The 22215-nt window shown below is 41.1% G+C and overlaps 1 long non-coding RNA gene across 3 annotated transcripts; it reads left to right on the top strand.

Moving 5' to 3' along the window:
* Window positions 1-65: 65 nt before the first annotated feature.
* On the top strand, window positions 66-21747 carry LOC122459780. 3 transcript variants are annotated; one of them, XR_006280686.1, is made up of 4 exons: window positions 66-162; window positions 3941-4063; window positions 6629-6785; window positions 13898-14179. It is a non-coding gene; the product is annotated as an uncharacterized LOC122459780 (long non-coding RNA). The 3 variants fall into 3 exon arrangements; XR_006280685.1 differs by lacking the exon at window positions 13898-14179 and adding an exon at window positions 9994-11213; XR_006280684.1 differs by lacking the exon at window positions 13898-14179 and adding an exon at window positions 18685-21747 and having other exon boundaries at window positions 67-162.
* Window positions 21748-22215: the final 468 nt, after the last annotated feature.

A 22215-nucleotide genomic window follows, 5' to 3' on the forward strand; every position in this document is an offset into this window, starting at 1 on the left:
TAACTGCCGCCCGCCTCTCCTCCCAGGTGTTCTGACGGCTCTCACCATTAGCCGGATTGGGGGCAGGGGAGGGGGAGCCCAGCAGCAGCAGCTGGGGGTGGAATTCTCCCCGGGGCGTTCTAAAGGCTTGGTTGAGCAGCAAAGAGAGTAGTAAAGCGCCTGGTGTGCTTTGCCCTGGGGAACGGGGGTGGGGGGGGCAGGACCGTGGGACGGAGGGGAGCTCTAAGCTGCAGCCGGCTATTGCACTGCTGCTGGCGAGGAGTTACCGGGAGAGCAGCGGTGGAGGGGTGTCTCCCCTTTTACTTGATAAACTCCAAGGCAACAATAGCAGCAGCAGCAGCAACAACAGGGTGAAAGCGCGCGTGTGTCATTAGCTGGCGGGGCGGCCTCCGCCTGTCACTCACTGTAGCTACTGCTACACAACAGGAAAAGCTCCAGGGTGATCGCGCCTGCGTGTGTGTCCCTTGCAGCAAGGCACAGACACGACAGGCTCGTCTATGCACCGCTGCAGCCCCTTTCCCTTTGGGGTTAGGGGCAGCCGTCAGTTGGGTTTCCTCTTGCTCCGGTGCCTTTATCAACCAAGCTCCCTACAGTAGCTTTTCCGTGTTTTTCCTTCTTTGCTTGTAGTGCTTCTCTGCGAAGGCAGGAGGAGGGGCCTTGGCTCGTTGGGATGGGTGCTTTCCAGTCGGAAGATTGATGGATGGGTTTTCACGAGCAGCTGCCATTTAACAAACCAATGTATTATTAATTAGAGTAAAGTCACTGTAGCGTTTGGGGGAGTGGGGAATAACCTTACAATCAGGAAATGCCACAGTGCTGAGCTAGCTGTGAGGGCTGTTGCAGATTCTGCACATTAGATTAATGTGAATGCATCCACTGAATGCATCTGATGAAGTGAGCTGTAGCTCAGGAAAGCTTATGCTCAAATAAATTTGTTAATCTCTAAGGTGCCACAAGTACTCCTTTTCTTTTTGTGAATACAGACTTACACGGCTGCTACTCTGAAACCACACATTAGATTATTATACTGTGTGTCCTTTTACCTTTCCTCCGCTTTGTACAGCAAAAAACACAGTATTTCAATAAGTAATAATGGGGGTGGGGAAGGATGGTCTTGTGAGGCATAGGTCTAGAAGTTCCATGGACTGTGCCACGCACTTGTTAGGTGATCTTGGGGAAGTCACTTGATATCTCTGTGCAGAGCTGGTGCTAGGCTTAAGCAAACTAAGCAATTGCTTCAGGCCCCAAGCAGCTAAAGGGAGGGGGGCATTTGCTTTTTATTATAATAACTTGCCTGTTTTAGTATTGGGTGGGCAAAAATATTCCTGCTTCGGGCCCTCAAGGGGATAGCACTGGCTCTGGCTCTGTGCCTCAGTTTCAGGACATTGTATGTAAAGGGGCTATTAATGCACATCTCCCGGGGGTGCTGGATACCTAATTCATTAATATTACGAAGTATTTTGAGATCTTCAGATTGAGGGCACTGTGAATGCAAAATGTTATTATATAGTTTTAGTTTCTAGAGAGAAATCATTTTCAGACTCAATATTTTTGTTTCTGTTTTCTGATGATGGCATTGTAATTCAAGAAATACCATTACATATATTTCTTAATCTGCCTTGACTTGATTAAAAATAAAGTTATGCAAATATTGTAAAATCTTTAAAGAGTGTGTGCACATACTTCCTTTTGAGATATTATCACACATGCACAGATTTTTCAAAAGAGCTCATTATGACAGATATTGTAACTGCATGCAATATCTTTGGGGGACCATACTGTATTAAGTTTATGAATAGCTGATGTATCACTCTTGGTCAGGGATCATATGCAATTTGGGGGTGGGGGAGGCCACAGTGCCTCCAGGAACTATAAAACAGTGGGGACGGGGGGCAGGGAGGGTGATTAGGGTTGTAAACACTTCCAAAGAGATTCCACTCCCCTGGGTAGGCTTGCATAAAGTGGTTCAAACTGAGTTTTCCAGAGACCAACAGACAGAGAAAGGGCTTCTGGTATAGAAAGGCTGGGTCTAAACTGGCTAGGGTCCTTCTTTCTGAACCAAAACACAGACAGGACCTTCTGTCCCAATGGTTGCAGAAGGGATGGAAAGACTTTGGCCTACTAGGGCCCCCATAAGGCTGATAGGTGACCTCTGTTAAGATTTTAGCATGTGTATAGGAACTTTCATTGTTTTTTATGTTTTCTCTGTAACTTGTAATTGTTGGCAATATACAGTTCATAGTCGGAGAGAAAGCAATGCATAGGCACTGGCTGTTAGGGTCCAAATTGCTTGCTGGGGATATCACAATGTGAGGCTGGGAGCTGTACAGCCTTAAAATGCCCAGTCAGAAGGGAGTGAGACCAGGTAACTGGTGGAGTACTGAGACCTGGCTAGACGTATATGGAGGGGACTCCGAAGGGGGGGTTAGGGATGCAGTTACCCTGAAACTGAAACACTCAGCACCTAGCAATTTCCATTGTCCTTAGTGGGAATTGGCAGATGCTGAGCTGTTTTGAAAATCTCACCCTGAAGTGAGTTTTACATGGGTGGACCATTGTAACCCATGTACCCATACATAGCACCATTCCAGTTGATCCTCCATCCACCTCCACAAAGCCCATTGCAGCAGCAAGGCCTTCCTCTTTCCACTGTGTGAAAAGAATTTAGTTTTCTGGCCTTCACATATAACAAGCACAGAAGACAGCATTTAATTGTAGGAGGGTCTGTGTTAAAGAATGATTTAATGTCAAAATATCTCACTGGCTTTGGAACAAAAAATAATAGAAAAAATAACTACCGATAATCAGGTAACTTGATGTTGCTAAGGTTCCTACCCAAAATGTGTTACTAGAATAATCTAGAAATGCCTGTACCCTCTTTCTTTTACTTCTCAGTATTAAGAACCTTCAGAGATGAAGATATAAAAAAATACAATAAGAGAAAAAAGGGAAGACAGGAATAATAATGCCTAAATGTGTCATTATTAAATAATAATGCTTAAATTGCATCCTACTGTATGTCAATCAATAGGCATGGCAAGATCTGTAAATGGATCAGCAATGCTGCACATATTGTGCAGCTGTCCATTGAACTTTGTTTACTTGCTAGCCAAATTTCGTTGGCTGCTGAGGAAACCCTCATCGTTGTTCCATAGAAAGAGTTATTCATGTCCACTGGTACTATAATTGGAGTAGTAATCTCCTTCCTTAATAGACTTGGTGCTTGAACCGGAGCCACTATTATCTCCTAACACTTTAACATCCCCACAACTGGCTGACTGTTTGCTTGGACTGGAATGAAATGGGGCAGCCTAGCTGGTAGCACCTGCTGCAAGTTATTTATTTATTGATGCCAGTACAACAGCTCTGGCTTAATTCATTCAGAAAGGGGAAGGAACATATCCAGTGCTACTATTAATAGTTTTCAATAGTGTGTCATTCTTCCATGTGGAAGCCAGCAGTAGGACTGTCTGACACCTGCACCCGTGCTCCAACTGCTCATGTTGTCTTGATCTTTAGACTTCTTCCCTGAAGGCACCTAATCACAGCCCTAGGTAACACACCTCAAAGGGAAATGACACCATTCTACACCTCTCTCTGACTGAGACCTTGAGCAAGTATAGGATCCCCACATACCCCTGTCTGCTCTTAGAGGTGCAGGGGTTTGCTCCCTTTTGGGACAGATCATGTGAAATTTCCCGTGCCTTATTCCTATTTAGTTTAATGCAGTGGGTTAAGCTAAACAGAAACAAGCCAATCTTATTCCTGAATAAGAATGTCTACCCGTGAAGTTATATAAGAGTAACTATTCCTGAATAACTCCGTGTGTAGACAATCCCTTATTGACAGATGCCTGCCCCCCTTTTGCACCATCCTATACTGTGATTTTGGTGGGTTGTTTGCTTGTTTTTTAAATCTATTTTCTTTGTTGCTGTTTAAGGATGGTATAGTGACGGGGATAGAGCACTACTTGTAGAAGAAGAATGCCTTGGTTGACAAAACAAAAGAACCTGTACAGTCTGTGCAAGAGGAACCATATGTGTGGCTGTGGCACATTATTCATGTGTGTGAATTACCATTCTTTGATTTGTTTGATGTTTTTGAAGCTAAACTTCGTTGCTTGCTCTTAACCCATAGCTGTGAGAATGTGAGATACGCATTCACTGCACTAAAGAAAGACAATACAAAAAGGGTGACTCTGATGGGGTTCCCAGGGTGCAACCTGAACTGTGGGACCGCTGAGCCCTCTGTCCCACCATCCTGGGATATCCCTCTCACACGGTGATGCTGTGACAAACTACAAACCTCTGGCAGGTACTGCACGTACACAGACATCCACAGCCAGGGACACAGCCAACTGCGTTACATGAATGCTTGTCTCAGCCACTCATAAACCAACAATAAAGACGCTCCAGCCAGTTTCCCCCAGCTCCCCAGTCTTGCACCCCTGAAATACACTGTCTTGCCCTAGTCAGAAGCATGACCAGTGTAAGTTTATTACCTGTGGAGAGGACACACACTAACTTTTGTAATCTGAACTGAGATTTCCCAAGCATTTAAACCAAAACCCACTGTTTTAGGTAAAATATAAAACAGATTTATTAACTACAGAAAGATAGATTTTAAGTGATTATAAGTAGTAAGCGTAGATATCAAAGTTGGTTACCTAAGAAATAAAATTTGAGTTCTATAAACTAGACAGGATTTGAATCAAGCAGTGTCTCACCCTGATAGATGGTACAAATGGGTCACAGATCTTCAATACATAGACTGGAACTCTCCTCCACACAGGGCCACCCTCCCCAGTTCAAAATCTTTGTCCTTCAGATGTGTTTCCAGGTGTTGAGTTGTGGGGGGGAGTGAGGCCAAGTAATGATGTCACTTCCCTTTCTTTTATAGTTTCTTCCAGGTTGCTGGAAAAATCTATGCTTGTGACGTGGGGGTCCCATTGGTCAAATGTTCTCCATTGTCTGCGTTCTCTCTCTGAGAAGTCTTCTGGGATGGTCGCTGGGGAATGTGGATTCCCTTTAATGGGCCATCAGCATGTCTGGCTACTCCATTGTTGCACCTGAAAGGCTAGCTGTGGGCATTGCCAGTCGCACAACATTATTTTCAGTAACATACACATAGCAAAACTTCATGACTTGTCATACGATAGCTCAAACAATCCAACAGGATACTAATGTTCAACAGATCAAGACTTTCAAAATGATACCTCATAAGGCATACTTTGTACAAAACATATCATAATTATATGACAGTGCTGAATATGGGGGTTCCAGGGTATTGCTTTGGGGTACAGAGTGCCACAGTGACAAATGCAAACTACAGCATGGATTTTTAGCTTGTTGGGATAGCAACAGTAGTTGTGGGAGTAGCTACTATTGTGATTTAATAAAATGAAGTCAGTGCCCAAACAGTACAAAATGTTCAAACACAACTATGTTCCTTCTGTTACTCTTTGATTGAGCAAATCCTCAAGCTACATACAAGATGCATAAGGCTACGAATGCAGTAGATTCCACAGCTACCTCTGTGCTCCGGAGTAGGACTCCGGCAGCATTCTGTTCTGGAAGAGGGAGGGAGAAGTACGTTAGGAATGTGATGTGGCCAGTGGGTTCATGCACAGCATAGATCTGCTGTGACTTCATGTGACTTCATGAAGTGGGGAGCATCATTATTTTGGATTGAAAGTTATCAAAATGACATGGGAAGAAGCTAAGATGGCAGCAAGAGACCATCAAAGATCGAAAGCAGTGATGAAGGCCCTACATTCCTCTTGGAACAGAAAGGCATAAGTCAGTCAAGTCATGCTGCCCATATCCACAGTTGTCATTGTGGGCTCCGTGCATGTATGTCCTGGGTTCTACTTGGAAGGCCTCATTGGGAGGTAGGAATCAGTCCTCCCAGCCTATACTTACTATACACAGGCAAATCCCATTACTCAGACTTTGCCCATGAGACTAAAATTAGGTCTTATTTCATAACAAAGATACATGATTGCCACTAATGCTGTGTGATGAAATTCAGGGTCAAATAGTACTCTATATGCCTATAGCACTTCTAGAAACTGCTAACGTTTTTTGTTGTTTTTTTTTAATCTTTTCTTCTCTTATTTCTATGGTTTTGACCTTACTATGTTCCCCCCACACCCATGCCCCATTGTCATCCACTCAGTAGGGGTGTTTGTTTATGCTGCTGCTGCATAAGCTTGATCTTCCCTTCCAATGGACAATTTCAGTTTTCAGGTATTTTTTTTAAAAGTCACAAAATTCATATTTCATAGCACAAGAGTAAGTAAAAACCCCATTTACCAGATCTATCATCTTGCTACACAATGTGATACAAGCATGGCAGGGTTAAAATGCATGACTACTCTATCAAGGGTGCAGCAAGGCCTTGACCTTGTGACTTGTTTCTATTTGGATATTACTTCAGTTCAGTTTCAAGTGCTCCCGATAGTTTCAACACCATGCTATGAAAAGGAGGGAGATGTAAGACTCTCTTCTCTGCTTCATTTTGATCATAACATGGATTTTAAATAGATAACTTTCTACTGGTTTTTGGTAAGATTTACTGTTATTTTGGCAGTAAGAGTTGCATAATAGCTATTGATTATCGCTCATAGGGACATACTGTTTTCTGCCTACATAAGTGGTCCTCAGACTTTTCCATATTGGGACACCTTTTCCAGACCAGAACTAAGATCCTTCTCACTTGACCAGATCCCCATGTGACAGACTGACAATATCCCCTACTATACTTAACAACGTTATGGAAATAAGGTAAACATTACTGAATTAGTCTTAATACCCTTGGGGTACATTGTATTAAAATGCAATTGTTTATTTGGTGTGGTGTTGTAGCATTGTATGTATCTTCTCTAGCAGGGCGGGGGATGCTAATGTGCTTCCTCCATTATCAACACTTTGAAGCCACCTCTCTGGAGAGAGAAATGCATATGCCAGTTCAAACTGGATTCTCTAGGGACCAATAGACAAAGAAAGGATTTTTGGATAAATAGTCTGGTTTTAAACTAGTGCAAGGCCTTCTTCCTGGTTTAGCAAATGGACAGGACCCCCGGTGCATGGAGGGCCCCAAGCCTTAGGATCGGATTAGACTGACTGTGTCCTTGTTCTGAGATGGACTGCTACTGCCAGAATCCATGTTAGGGTTGGGGTTATCTGTGGTAAACTTATTAGCATACTCGTACATGTAGGTTCTTTTAATAAAGTAGGCTGGCATACAAAGAACTGTGTGGTACCTTATAATTGTAGAAATTCTAATTGTACAAATTATACCTTTTAAGCATCTCTTAAGAGAAAACAAGCAGGTGTCCTTGGGCAACCTGTCTGTGCTGGGAAGTGTGCAGTGAAGGCAGGGAACTGAACAGCATGGACATACCCCAGGCAGAAGGCAGTGAGATGTGGGTCTTCACACAGAAAGGCAACAGCTGGGGAACTGGAAGGCTGAGAATGGGTTCCCTTGCTGGGCCACTAAAGAGAAATACAGGTGCAGCTGCCCTGAACTATGATGCCTCACTCCCCTTTAACAATATGGGAGGAGGATCATGACAATTAGGCTGAGAACCCATAGTCTATATATTTCAAGCAAAGTTTGTGAGGTTTTACCTTCTATCTTGTTTAAGGCCTATAGGGTAAGATTTCAGAGCAATGGGCCTGCACAAAGTCCCATACACCCGTTGAGTCCCTCATTAACAAGCAAACCAATTGTCTTCCACAAATGTGGGGGGAGGAGGTGCCTTGTCAAGCAAACCAGTACTGCTCCACTGCACAAAGGAGAGCTAGATGAAGGGCATACAGGAAGTGTGTGGGCATGGATACCCACTCTGCCCTATGGCTACATGGCAAGTTCCAGTATGCATATCCTCACATCTTTCCCATTCCCCTAGTAGAGGCTTCATAAGCACCTCTTGTGACTACTTCTGCCATTGTACTGAAGTAGTCTTGGCAGCTCATAGTTTCTCCATGACCTGTGAGAGGATTTACCCCTTGCTTGCACGTGTCTGGCATCTGGCTCAGCTACTTATGTGGGCCCTGAATTTGGCCCTAAATCTTCTAGTGGAGTTTAAGTGCTGCTTATGGCATTGTGGGGCCCTGTGCATTTCACACAAATGCAGGCAATAGTTTAAATAAAGAACCGGATAGTGTACAGACGGCCTAAGGGTATAATAATGGAACTGTGTCAATATTGAGGACAGAATGAAAGCAACAGCATCAGAAGAGAAAGCCCTGAAAGGAATGTTGGCTAACTTGGAACTGTGTGGCTAAAACAGTGCAACAGGGTAATAATAGTAAGAGTGACATGGGCAATATGTACTCATTGTATGTGACCATACAGAACGGGATAGACAACATTTGAAAGAAATCCAGGAATAATCAGAGAAGGGAAGACATGAAAGAAAAATATTCCAAGAGTGACCGTTTTTAAAATAACCCCACTATGCTCTGTTGTGAGAGTTGGACTCGATAAAACCAATTCTTGACCAAAAGAAGCTCTGATTGTAGTCATGTGATGTGAATGAATAGCTGCAACTTGAATAAATCTCTAGTGTAAAACATCCATAAATTGGGTCTCTAGCCTAGACGGGTGTGCAAAGTTGAGTGGAAATGTGCAAGGAACTTTCTCACTGCACAGAAGTCAGGCAAAATCTCCATCCTTGAACTCTCTGGGCACACGCATATGCACTGGTTTAAACAAACCACTGCAAACCCCTATCAGTTTAAAACTGGTTATAGACATTTGGTTTGCCCCTATAAGGGGCAATAAGTTCATGAATGCAAGCTAAACCAATATAAGCCAGGTTTAAATCAATTTAAGTGTTCACACAGAAAGTTGCACCTATTTAACTAAATGGGTTTAAAAAATAAATCACATCTTTAATTAAACCAGTGGGAAAGTATGGGTAGACCAGGCTTTGCTGTGCCAAGAATGCGGAAGTTTGGTGCAGACAGCAGCACTAAGATCCCCAGAGAAGGAAAGGCAACATACTGCCTCCCTTTACTGGTCTGCGGAGCAGTAAAAGGGCTATTAAACAGCAAGGGCGGCTTAGGTCTGTGCTTCCAAAAGCATTAGGGAGAAAACCTCCAGGTGGCTGCCATTACAATCTTTCCCCAATGCAAACAGTGGCTTAAAGCCACAATCTTGTCAAGAATAGTTAGCATTCCTCAGGGATCAAATCCTGCAATCCTTAATCAGGCACTGATTTCAGTGGGATTTTGGCGTGTGTAAGGGCCACAGACTTTCTGAAGGGCTTTTAAAATATCATCATCTAAATGAATAATAAAGCCTTCCAGGAATCAGTAAGTAAAAAAAGAAATGGGATTATTTTTATAGAAAGGAGCAACCATCATGGCTAGCAGATATGTGTTGAGAGAGAAACAGACAATACTTACGAGAAGGAAATAAGTTTGGGGACATAACTTTGTATTATAAACTTTCTAGTACACGGTCTGACTTAATCCCGCTGCAGTGTTAAACTTGGTGCGGCAACAGCTGCAAGAATTCTGAAATAAAGTGGGATGCTTAATGTGCACATTACCCAAAATCCTTTTCTATCCCCCCCCCCGATCCCCCTCTCCCAGCAATGCTGTGATCTAAGAGCCTACAACAAACTGAAACATTTGGATGTGTTTTTTTCCAAGGAAGGGAGGTTTAGTTGGTTTTATTAACATGCAATAAATTATTTATGTTTGCTGGCTTTAAAGCCAGAAAGAAATATAGATGAAATCCCATTAATTTCAGGGTAATGTGTGTGGAACATATCCTGGAGGAAATGATTTATTCAGATATCCTCACTGCCAACTCCAGCCTCAATAGTAACAGCAGACCATAATGTGTGTCAGAAGTGAGATGATTAATCAAAATAAGTTAATACCTAAGGAACAAACATTCAGAAGTTCAATTTAGTTGCAAAATAACACAACACACCTCTAACCAAGCACAAAATGTGTCCTATGATTTATTATTTAGAGAATCAGAGTGAGTATGAAAAGGAGCAATGGAATAGAACGTGCATTCTGCTAAGTGATCTCCCATGCTATGCCTTTTCCAAAGAACTTTGTAATGGAAGAAAGGACAGAACAACCTGATCTCTGACTGCAGCCATAAAATACTCATATTTACAAAGCAAACCACTGAAGCCTGAAGATTACCATAAAAATCTAAGGAGTTTTAATGAATATAATTGCTCTGTAACTTACACACGTTGTCTTAGTGGGGACATTTAAAAAAATCATCAGTTTTCAATACTGGTAGTTTGTAATTTATATATTTCAGGTCCTGATTCTCATTTACACCCAAAGGGGCCTTAAAAAAGGTGTAAGTTACATTTACACTCACTTTAAGGCCCCTTTATATTGCCAGAATGAGGTAAAATACCTTAGTGTAAATGAGAATCAGACAGCTAAGTGACCACAAACTCTAAACAACTAATGCAAATTTAGGCTCCAAACCTGTAAACTGCTCTTTGCATACCCTGGAATGTCCTGGGAAACCTCCAATGACTTCAGTGGGACTCTGTGCAGGTGTAGTGGTCTTGCCATGCAAAACAGCTTCAGGATCAGGATGTCAATATCTCAAACAACAACAACAACAACAACAACAAAAGTAGATGTCATTTAAAAATCTAAATCCCCAGGCATGCCAAAGAACTTGTCCTTCAATCAAACAGCTTTTTCAAATGGTTTTCAGCATCTTGTATTTAATCTAAGAATCCTATGACCTGCAGACCATTTTCCTCCCCCTTCAGTGTTCTGTGCTTACTTAGAGACATGAACACACACATAAATCTTTCCCACTAGATGAGTTGTTAAAAAATTTATCCAGTGGTTCATACAATCCAGTAGGATTAGAACTGTTCATAATGTAGCACCAGCATAGTTGAAAAGCGTTCAGTGGGTACGTTTTTTTCAAAAAATAAAACATTTTATTGGTTGACTGCACATTCATCCTATAAATAGCCTCATTCTTCTGCACTGCACTAACCATCTTTACACAGTATATTTCAACCAGCCATTCTCACTGTCTTACCATTTCTAATAGACAACGCTAGTTAGGAGGAGCTAATCACACTGCTTTCTGACTAAGACGGAAATATTTCTCTATCCTTCCCTTGAGTTCACAAGTATCCCAACATGTAATCACTTCTTGCGCTGGTTGTCTTCCAAAAGGATGTTGTGAACTCCTCTACAGTTCAGGAGTACTCCTTTTCTTTTTTCTTTTCTTTCTCCTTTTCCTTTCCTTTTTTTTTTTTGCGAATACAGACTAACACGGCTGCTACTCTGAAACCTCTACAGTTCAGCTAAGGTGAATTTCACCCTTGTGCAGAGGGCAAATACAAGGCCATATACCAAATAAGTCTCATTTAAGTCTTTGGTGTAAGGGCTAAATAGGATTTAAACGGTGCTTTGGCCTCATGCTGACCTTCTGCACTGGAGTGAATTTAATTCTTGTCATAGAATATCTGTACAAGGAGTCAGGTTTTGAATTAAGTAGCAAGAGTTGATGTCAAAAATAAAAAAATATTAATTAGTACTACATTCAGCTGATTTCTGTAAAGACAGAAGCATGTTAAAACCTATTAATAATAAAAGCTGAATCCATATTTCACAGTATGCCGTAACAAAACATTTTGTAAAATATTGGTTAGTTAGAGAATGTGTTTAAAAGATGGATTTAAGAGTCTACAATGCCTGCTATACCATCTTGTATGATTTTAAAACAAGAAATAACTTTAAAATATACCTTAATATAAAGTTTTGTTAAAATGTATTTTCTTTTTTAATAATTTTATTGACTTTCACATAAACACAAGTATCCCCAGCCTGGGAAAATGTGAAAAGAAATTTGCAAAATTCCTTATGACTTCAATAAAGGAAAAGAAGGAACTCTGCTTTTCATGTATCGTTAAATAAAATTCTAAGGGATTGAAAACAGGAGAAAGTGGATAAGAAACAAAGGGAGGGAAGAAGAAGTTTATAACAAAAAAGGTAAAAGCCAAGAACCACTAAAGTAATCTAGAAAAAGTCCCCAAATGGTCTCCAAAATAGTTAATTTGTAATTGGATATGATTATTCATAACAGGATGCTTCTGTTAAAGATACTAAGCAGAAACTCCACTGGGTGTAAATTGTTATAACTCCATTGAAGTCATTGGAACTATGACCATTTATATCAGTGGAGGATGTGCATCATAGAATCTCGGAAATATTGCATCCCATAGAAGAGGAGGGAAACTATGATTTGAAACTCATTTCTACTCCATCCCTGCAGAATAGGAGTTTTTCTGCACAATCACCTTGCGCGCTCCATTACCCTGGGTAGCACCTTCATGCTGCCATTGTCTCACTCCCCGTACACTTGTGCTGTAGGAGCTATGCAAGAGAATGTGTGTCTGAATTAACACTTGATCATATAGTCACTCTGATAGCCACAACTGAGCCCATGGAATACACAATGAAGAATGGCTGCGCCAGTCCTGGTCTTTGCCTTCCCACTCCCGCACCCTCAAAACTTATGGATGCCCAATACTATAGAGCTCTGGATAGGAGCCAGAGGTGAGAGGAAAGCAAGCAGAGCAGACACTCTTCCCCATACCCCCTGCGATCTGATTGTTTGGGCTCTTCTCCCACCACTGAAGCACAGAGAAGAATATTAAAGAAAAGTCCTGTTACAGTAGGTCACTTAGGCTCCCCTTAATATGTAGGATTGTCTCCTATAACACTGTATATTGTCTCTTTCTAGCGGAACAATCTCAGATTTCTAGTACCTGTTTAGTACAGTGGTACTTTGGCTGTCATTAAAGATGTACTGAACCACGTTTAACTTTTTTTTTAATTCTTTATTTTTTCAATCCCTTTCTCAGTTCAGTAGTAGCTCGCAGCAGGCAGAAATTGACAGAAAAAGGGAGGGCCATGTGAACACATTTTCCAAAGATTCTTTCCTACAACTCTGCCATTTTAGGACATTCCCTGCACATATGCTCGGAGTATCCAGAAGCACTTTCCAATACATTCCAGAGTCTCTTAATTCTAAACTGCCTTCTCTCAAGTGGAGTCCAACTTTCCTAGTAGGAGGATATTTGAGTTGCCTTTAACTTTGCCTTTGAAGCATCCACCCAAATATATGCCCAAATAAAATCTGATTATGCAGCTCTCAAATAAAAAGGTTTGAGGTTTAAAAAAAAATCTCCTGATTTTCCTAAATAAAAACTCAATTTTGATTGCCGCTCTAAATCTATAATTCCTGCCAACAGCAACACACACACACAGCAGCCAGCTTCCATCAGCATTGAGACTTCCCAGACAAGCTGTACAATATCACTCCAGAAACTGCTGAGGTTTGGCAATAATTGTAGATCAATGGGAAGAAATAACAACAATGGAGGACAAAGTTAATTGGATAGGACCATATGGTAAATATTAGAATACTAAGGCTCTAAACTTTTAACTCTCGAGTCCTGGGTATAAATCCTGTCTTAGGTCATCAGTGGAAATTTAGTTGAGGCAACATTGGAAGTTGTAGGTATCTAATTCCACTATACACAGATTCAGCTTATGCATGTTATTGCAATAGCTGGACATACAGTAAAAAAGTTTGTATGGTCCTTAATTCACACTAAAATGGAAGAAGAGAAAGAAGAAAAGATAATTGCTAAGGAATTAAGTGGATTTGCTTCTTCAAGTTTTGAATCACAAATCTAAGGGGAAAAAGGGGTATGGATCTTTAGTGTATGGAAATTGTTGGAAAAAAGTCAAACATAGCACACGCCTCTCTTTTCTTTCATTTATTTTATTTCATACTCTTAAAAGTAAAAATTTACTTTAGACAGGCCATTTCCTATTGCTTCTGCAACTTTCTGGTATGTCTTTTTCAGGTTATTTGGAGGCAGTGTTGTGTTTGACAAGAGACTTTCAGTCTGATTCTTCTTTGCCTTATATCTTGAGTAGTCACCTGGGCAGAGGGAGAGCAAAACATCGCCACATCAGTCTTCTCCACTCCCACATCATAAGGAATAGTTTTGTTTCCCTGATTAAATGAGTTATGTAATTTAAAAGTATGCATTTCAGATTTCAAGTTATTAGATGCAATGCCTGGAAGTTGAAGCCAGCAAAGTTCAAACTGGAGATAAAACACATTTTTAACAGTGAGGAACAGCTTGCCAGGTAATACAGTAAGTCCTCCATCACTTGGAGATTTAAAGCAAGTCTAGATATCTATCAAAAGATATTGTTTACTTCATCCAAAAGTTATTGGGCTCATTGCAAGAATAATTGGCTTATTTTGTGCATAAGGTTAGACTCAATCATCTTAAGGGTCTCTCCAGGCCTTAAAAAGCTATGAAGTGTACATTCAAGCATAAAACTGGCAATTTGAAATTTGCATTCACCGGTTAGTTATGCAATTTTGAATTTACTTTTGCTGAATATCCAAGCATTCAAACTTCAAATTACCTTTTTATATGTACTCACATGTGTAAAGCTGGAATATGCACAAGAATATTTGCAAACAGGAACCCTAAAGTGGTGCAAGCACAGCCAAAGCAAATTGATGCAAAATGTGAACAAATATTTTCAGATTAATTTTAGCAGCAGTTATCTCCAATGAGCTGGTTTAACCTTGACCATGAACTCTTCGGACTCCACTGAACACACTCTGCTGCTGCATATAGTTGTAACGTAAAGGGGCAGATGTAAGGCCAAAGACAGAGTGCTTAATTTTTGTAGTTGAACAAGATGGGGGTGCTAATGCTCCAGAAACATTGAAGCCTGTGAACTTCAACACTGTTTCAACAATTCCTTTCTGGAGCTGCCTCCAAGTATCCTGTTGGAGATATACCCACTATAGATGTAACTGATGTAATTTCTCCCTGGAGTGCAAGCCACCCCAAAATGGGCGGGGATCCATGACCCAGCACTTTCTAGGGTCGAGCTAGAGTGGGTCAGCTCAGTCATAGGCTCATGCCTAACAGGCACAACCTGGTCTTCAAAAAGGAGGTTGACACATGTCAGCTTCTCATCCATACAAGTCATAGACCTGAAAGCTGAATATCACATTTGTCACTGCCTCCTCCAACAAAAGATTCCATCTGATGCAGGAGCAAACTTGTCATCACCTCCCGCTGACCATGTGAATCCTTTTCCCAGCTCCATGCTCAGTAAGTATAAGGAAGAAAAATGTGCACGCTGTGGAGACACTACAGAATTGTGTTTTTGAGAAGCTAGGTGACAAACAGCTAATAGTAAAACAATGGACCTCTCTGTCTTATGGCCCTGCAACAGTAGGACATCTGCTTGTGAAGTGAGTCCAGGTCACTTCTCGTGGTCTGTTACTGCTAGGCCAGGTTCTTGCCAGTTATCTGTTTGACTGATGGGTGAATGTCAGCCATTAAGCAATTGAATATTCTTGCCATAGGGAACCTGGCCATAATCATAGTTATAAAACATTTTATCTTATGCTTTATCAAAGAGCCTGGGCCCCATTCAGCCTTGGTATAAAGTTCTGAAGCCATTAGTTCACCCCAGACCTTAATTTAAACCATAAATTTCAGCAGAGTTGCACATGCACAAAGCTGAATTAATTTTATGTATTTTTTAAACCCTGGGTAGAATACGGTCACTGCAATCAGTGGCCTTGGCAATTCAGAAGCTGTCACTCTTCTTTGCAAGTCAGCACTAAAGTAATGCTGTAGGAACCATGTTGCTGCCTTTTAGATGAGATGTAAAATTGAGATCCCCCTTGTGGTCATAAAAATCCCATGCGCTTTTCATGCAAATACTTAGTCCTACTTTCCTGGCTTAATTCAACTGGGAAATCACATTCTGTCTACATGAAGCTCCTTGTTGTTTCAAATGAGTAAGACATTCCTGTTCACTGTTGCTATACCTCTCATAGGTTTCAGAGTAGAAGCCATGTTAGTCTGTATTCGCAAAAAGAAAAGGAGTACTTGTGGCACCTTAGAGACTAACAAATTTATTAGAGCATAAGCTTTCGTGAGCCACAGCTCACTTCATCGGATGCATTTGGTGGAAAAAACTCTTTTTTTTTCCACCAAATGCATCCGATGAAGTGAGCTGTAGCTCACGAAAGATTATGCTCTAATAAATTTGTTAGTCTCTAAGGTGCCACAAGTACTCCTTTTCTTTATACCTCTCATAGTCAGCCTTAGTGGGGTGCGGGGAAGTCTCTGGTTTAGTCTTCCTCCATAGAAGGGTAGAAATACCAGTACCCTAGTTATCCACCACATCAGTACACAAGAGGAGGCAAGTCCTGAGCTTTTAGTTTCCCATGTCAGGGCAGCCAGCATCTAGATCATAATTTGAATCCAGTTGTAATAATTGTTGGGTTCTTTGGGTGAAGAATGCTATCTGTACATTAGTATATCAATGTTCCATATTAATGCCAATTGTTAAGTATGTGTAGTCACACACACCCCACTGAAACTGGACATGGACTTCATTAGAATCTGCACCCCTTTGGCCCCAAAACCAACATACAGGGATTTAAAGTTATGAAGCACAATGCCATCCCAGATCATACTCCCTTATGGCATAGCATGACCCTGCAGACAGCCCGCTCTCAGTTTCCTCCTGGATCTCTTAACAACGGTCCAGCATATTTAACGTAACAATCTTCTTCTTAGGGTCTAATTTATTAAATCTTTACAAAATATAGTCTCCATTGGGCCTCAGGCCCAACCCCATCCCTCTTGGGTCTTCCAACTCATCTCTTGCTCCAGGACTTCAGGTTCTCCAGTTCCTTCTGGGTCTGGGAGCTCTGCTAGTCCCACTGCAGCCCTGGCCTCTCCGGACAGTCTTTCCTCTGGGTTCTCTTCCTGCTCTGGTCTAAACTCCCCCTCCTTTGGTTAAGGAATTCCACAGCTCTCCCCATTGTGGCTGTGTTGTGGTTCAGGCAGGCACCCCCAGCTCACCAGTATCCAGTCCTGCTCCACAGAGCCTCCCTTTATCCTTGGACTCACACACTTCCTCCCGCTGGTTCAGGGCCCTTCACAGTCCTCCTTGGGGGTATACTATGATTCAAGCAGGCTTGCAGCCCTAAGCCAGCTTCTTCCAGCTAGCCCCTTTAAATTACTGCACCCCAAGTCCACCCAGACTGCCACCAGCCTTTCAAACAGAATTCAAAACAGCTTCATAACAAAGTCCTTCCTCCTACCCTCAACCTGCCTGCCCAGCCTCTCTGCTGAGGTGCATTCTTCCAATCATCCTCGCCACCTGAAGGCCAGGTCACGCCGTCTCACTGCTTTCCTCCTGGGTTGGATGAGGTCAGAAAGCAGTAGTCCTTCTCCTACTAGTATCTATCCCATTACAAGAGAGGAGGCAGACTATATACTGTCTCCTAGCTAGAATTGGTCCCACTTGGCTGAGAGAGAGAGAGAGAGGAGCCTTGTCCCACCTTACCCTATCAGGGTCTTGGTCTGAGGAACAGTAGCTTGGATTTTTCCACCCAGCCACACCAGGATCACTTTCTCTGCCCCACCATCTGCCTCTGCCACTCCCTAAGCCCTCTGTCTGCTCCAAAAATTGCTGTAACCGTAAAGGGGCTGTATCATGGATCAGAAGTAGGATGACCCTAGTCCTCACTACCCTTTAAATGGGATAGACACCCTGTTACATTATCCAAAAAAGTATTTTTCTGTTGACTTTCAGGAAATTTCATGACACAGCAGAGATTTACACATGTATGACGGGAACACGGGGATGAAACAAGCCACATTTTATTTTTACTAATGTTCTTTCCTTTTTGCTGCCTTCTCCCAGGTAAGGAAAGCTTTACCTATCTGTAGTGGTAATTTAAAGGAAAAGAAAAGCCTTTTTACAACAGTGTCATGTGTCAGTGCTGTCTGAATCATGGCTGTTGGTGCAGGGCTACAAGCTAATGGGGTGGTATCCTTCCACAGCTGTTCTGGCAACCAAGTATTGGTGTCTTAAGTGACATGATTAGATTTACTGTGCAAGCTAATTGAAAAGGAGCTGAACAATTACTCCAGGTTTTGAGATAAGATTTTTATGCTGATGTTTTTCTACTTGCTGTGTACCAAAACTCTCGAGGTGGAGTGAGTCGCAGCAGCAATAAGTAAGTGTTGACAGCTATTTATGTCAGGTCCTTTTGAATTTGTAAACAGAACTTGACAAAACTAAAGCAAGTGTCAAGAGGTTATTTCACACTCTGTTACACTACATAATGGGATATGAAGACATTTCAGAAAAGTTTAATACAGCAGCAGAAAAATACCTGTGCTTTGTGGGACAAACAGCCAGATCACATTGGGGAAGCAAAAAACAACTTGACATACAGTGAGACTTTCTTCTTCTAACATTGCACTGACAGCAGTAGTCCCACTGAAGAATGCTAGATTTAAAAGAAGAGGTACTTAGTGGCTCAAGTGTGTATAGTGTATATGTGTATATATATATAGTGGAGAAGGGGTGCCAAAGCATTAAATCATCTAAGAATTTTTTATTTATGTCCCATGGTGGCTGGGTATGGGTGAGAATATAGAAAGTTTCATACTTTACCTTCCCTGTATTTAATTTTTTTTAAAGGCTTTAAAGATGTGAAAGATTTGACCTAGCCACAGGCAGGATATAGTTTGCACAGCATGTGAGAAGTCAACCACATCCTCTTCCACTGTTTCTTTTTTAGGTTTGATGGGAGCCCTTGGGAATCTACATGTAAGCAATACTCATGTCTTCATTCTGCTGCCAGCTTCTCTCAGCCTCCCCCTCCACTATAAATCAACACAGGGAGAGAAATAAACGAAGAATGGGGAAAATGGCTCCTGGGAAACTGACTTTGTGGAGCAAGGTCTGCCAATGAATAACCTGGCCTTGTGCATATAACTTTAGAATTAGTATCTGCCAGGATTCTACACAATGTCCCTGTTCTGTTTTTATAAGCATCTGATTGCACGGAACACAAGCTTTTATATCTTTTTCTCGGCTACATTTCTATTTTGTAATACGTTTCAAATCGAAGGGAAAAAGCAGTCTCACACAATCAAGCTAGAGCTGCCATGAGATGATTCATTCTCTTTCAAAGAGAATTACTGGTCAAAGCCACCCAAAAACAATCTCAGGATGATCTTGCAATTTTGCTGGGAGGATATGCCCAAAAAGAGTTAAGTAGGCCTGCAAGATTAGTCAGCAATACCTGTTTTACTGTCTGCATATTCAGTTCTCTATTACCACTGCCCATAAACCTGCTCTTTTTCCTCCTCTTTAAGAATTTATATGAGTTTGGTATAGTAAGACCAAACAGTGCATTACAAGAGTTGAACACTTTGGTATACTTAATAGGTACCTACTCCCATTATAAATTATGTATACTGTATGAAAACATAGGGCATTCTTCTCTCACTTACTCTAGTGTAAATCAGGAGTAACTTTGTGGAAGTCAGTGGAGTTACACTAACATACGTGAGAGAAGAATCTACCCCAATGTAGCTACCAGAGTTGCCACATCTAATGATTTATTGTGAGTCACCTGATGTTTGATTTTTTTTTTAGCTTATGGGGCCATGTTATTTTGTGAAAATATCAGCTTTCATTTACTATTTAAAAAATTCAGGGAAAAGCTTGAATATGCGAACACTTGACTCAAAAAACCAGAACCACCTCCGGATTTTATATTATTTAAAATCTCATTAGTTTGAAGCCAATTGCATGATTTTTCGGGGGGCATGAGTTAAGGTATTTGAACACTTAGGGTTGCAACACTGAGCTTCCCTTCAATAAGGCAGGTGTAAGTGATAGGTAAGACAGACCAATAAGGAACACACATGCACAGAACATAATGCATTAGTCTGTTGTCCAGACTGGTTGCCCTCTAAATAGTATCTGAAATTCTATATAATGAATTTTGTGTCTATATATCCTCAGCAATATGCCAGTGTCAATACGTCTGCTTGTAGTAACACGACATGTTGTGAGCCATATTATTTAAAAGATGAATTGGTCACAGAGAACTTGATGAAGGCTGGAAAGATTGAGGGAACAGATAATGTTTGCAGCAGAGAAGCTGTAAGAGATGGAAAATTTTACTTATTTGGGCAGCTGAGCACAACAGATGGCAAGATCTTAGGGGAAATAAACACAAAGTTTGGGAAAGCAAGCAGTGTGTTCTAGCCATTGTCAATGAGCTCCTACAGTAGAAAAAAAATCAGTCAAAAATTAAATAGAAGCTGTTCTGCTCCAGTGTTTTGTCAACAAGTTCAGACCAAACAGGCACTTGGCAGATAGAAAAGATTGGACAGAGGAGGTTGATGGGTTTCAAGGGCCAGCATTTGAAAAATAATCGTAAGGATCAGATGGTATGACTACTTTAGCAACTAGGAGATTTGAACAGAGATCCACCAATTATGGGTCAAAGCACATTCAGCTAGAAAACTCGGCTGTGTATCTGACAGGCCTTTAGTCTCAGGCTAGCAAGACACACGATTGTCTGCTGAGCAATGAAAAGGTGAAAAAAAGTTGATTATATTTATGTGAAGGGGGCAAATGTTACAATCCAATTTTCCAGTTAAAGTGATTTATTAAATCTTGTGATTCAATTAATAAATCCAGGTTCATAGCTGGTATAAATTCATATAGTTCCATTGACTTCAATTGATCTACACTGATTTACTCCAGATGACTTGCAGGAATACTTTACAAAATATCTTGGGGTTCATTCTGCATTTGTGCCTTCCCAAAATTCACATCTCTGGGAATTTTGGGTGGGTAAGAAAGGCAGGATATGGACTATTACATCAAAGCAACTAATGAAGTTATCAGAGATATGAGAATTCACATTTTTTGTGATAACCAGAGCTATCATGCCGATCAAATTCCACTTCTAAATTCCCATTGCAGTTCCATTCATACATGGTGTCCTGCTACAGTCTCTTAAACTATTGTGGAAAGTGTAAATTCTGTGTAGTGCTATTGTGTGCAGTCATAGTCCATACACAGATGGCTGTATGTATGTGGTGGATGACTTGATCATATAGAAAGTATACATGATTGTGTGGTGTACTCTAAAGCTTTTATCAATATGAAATGGAGATAGTCCAATTATTCACAAGCTGTGAAGCCACAATCGAGTTATGCAAGATCTCAAATGAGTGCCAACACAATCGTTATAACATCCTCCATACCGTCATAGGTCAGTGACAAATGCACAATAGAGTGGAAAAAAATGTAGATACATAACAAACGATATTGATACTTTGGGTTTTTTTGTATCTCTCTGCTTACAGAGCCTAAGCCACCAAAGTGCTGAGTGACCTTTAAATCTTTTCAACATCAATGGAAGCAGACAAGAGGAATCTAGAGCACTGAATGGCATGTGAGAAAGCAATGATTTAAAAATGATAATGTACTTATAATTGTACTATTTTTCTGATTATCTCCTCGACATCTATTACTACACACCCAATCCCAATTATTTGTTCTTTGGCTCAGATAAGCTTCTGAACTGAGAGGACTGGGTGGTCTAGTGTTCTGAGCATAAGAATGGAATGTAGGAATTCCTAATTTTAATGTACACTCTGATACTGACTGCCTTTATGGGTTCAGGAAAATCCCTACATCTGTTAGATGGGATCAATGATATCATAAGAATGACCATACTGGGTCAGACCAAAGATCTACCTAGTCCAGTATTCTGTCTTCTGATAGTGGCCAATGCCAGGTGCTTCAGCAGAAATGAATAGAGCAAGTAATCATCAAGTGATCCCATTACAGATTCCCAGCTTCTGGCAAACAGAGGCTAGGGACACCATCCCGGCCCATCCTGACTAATAGCCATTGATGGACCTATCCTCCATGAATGTATCTAGTTCTTTTTTGAACCCTGTTATAGTCTTGGCCTTCACAACATCCTCTGGCAAAGAATTCCACAGGTTGACTGTGTGTCGTGTGAAGAAATACTTCCTTTTGTTTGTTTTAAACCTGATGCCTACTAATTTCATTTGGTGACCCCTAGTTCTTGTGTTATGAGAAGTAAACAACAACGCTTCCTTATTTACTTTCTCCACACCAGTCATGATCTTATAGACCTCTATCATATCCCTTTAGTCGTCTCTTTTCCAAGCAGAGAAGTCCCAGTCTTACTAATCTCTCCTCTATCTTTTGTTGTGGTCTGGAAGCTAATTAAGTGAGGCACATGGTCTGTCCAAAGTTAATTATTTTACTT

The sequence above is a fragment of the Dermochelys coriacea genome, chromosome 4 (assembly GCF_009764565.3).
Source record: "Dermochelys coriacea isolate rDerCor1 chromosome 4, rDerCor1.pri.v4, whole genome shotgun sequence".
In the NCBI taxonomy this organism is placed as follows: Eukaryota; Metazoa; Chordata; order Testudines; family Dermochelyidae; genus Dermochelys; species Dermochelys coriacea.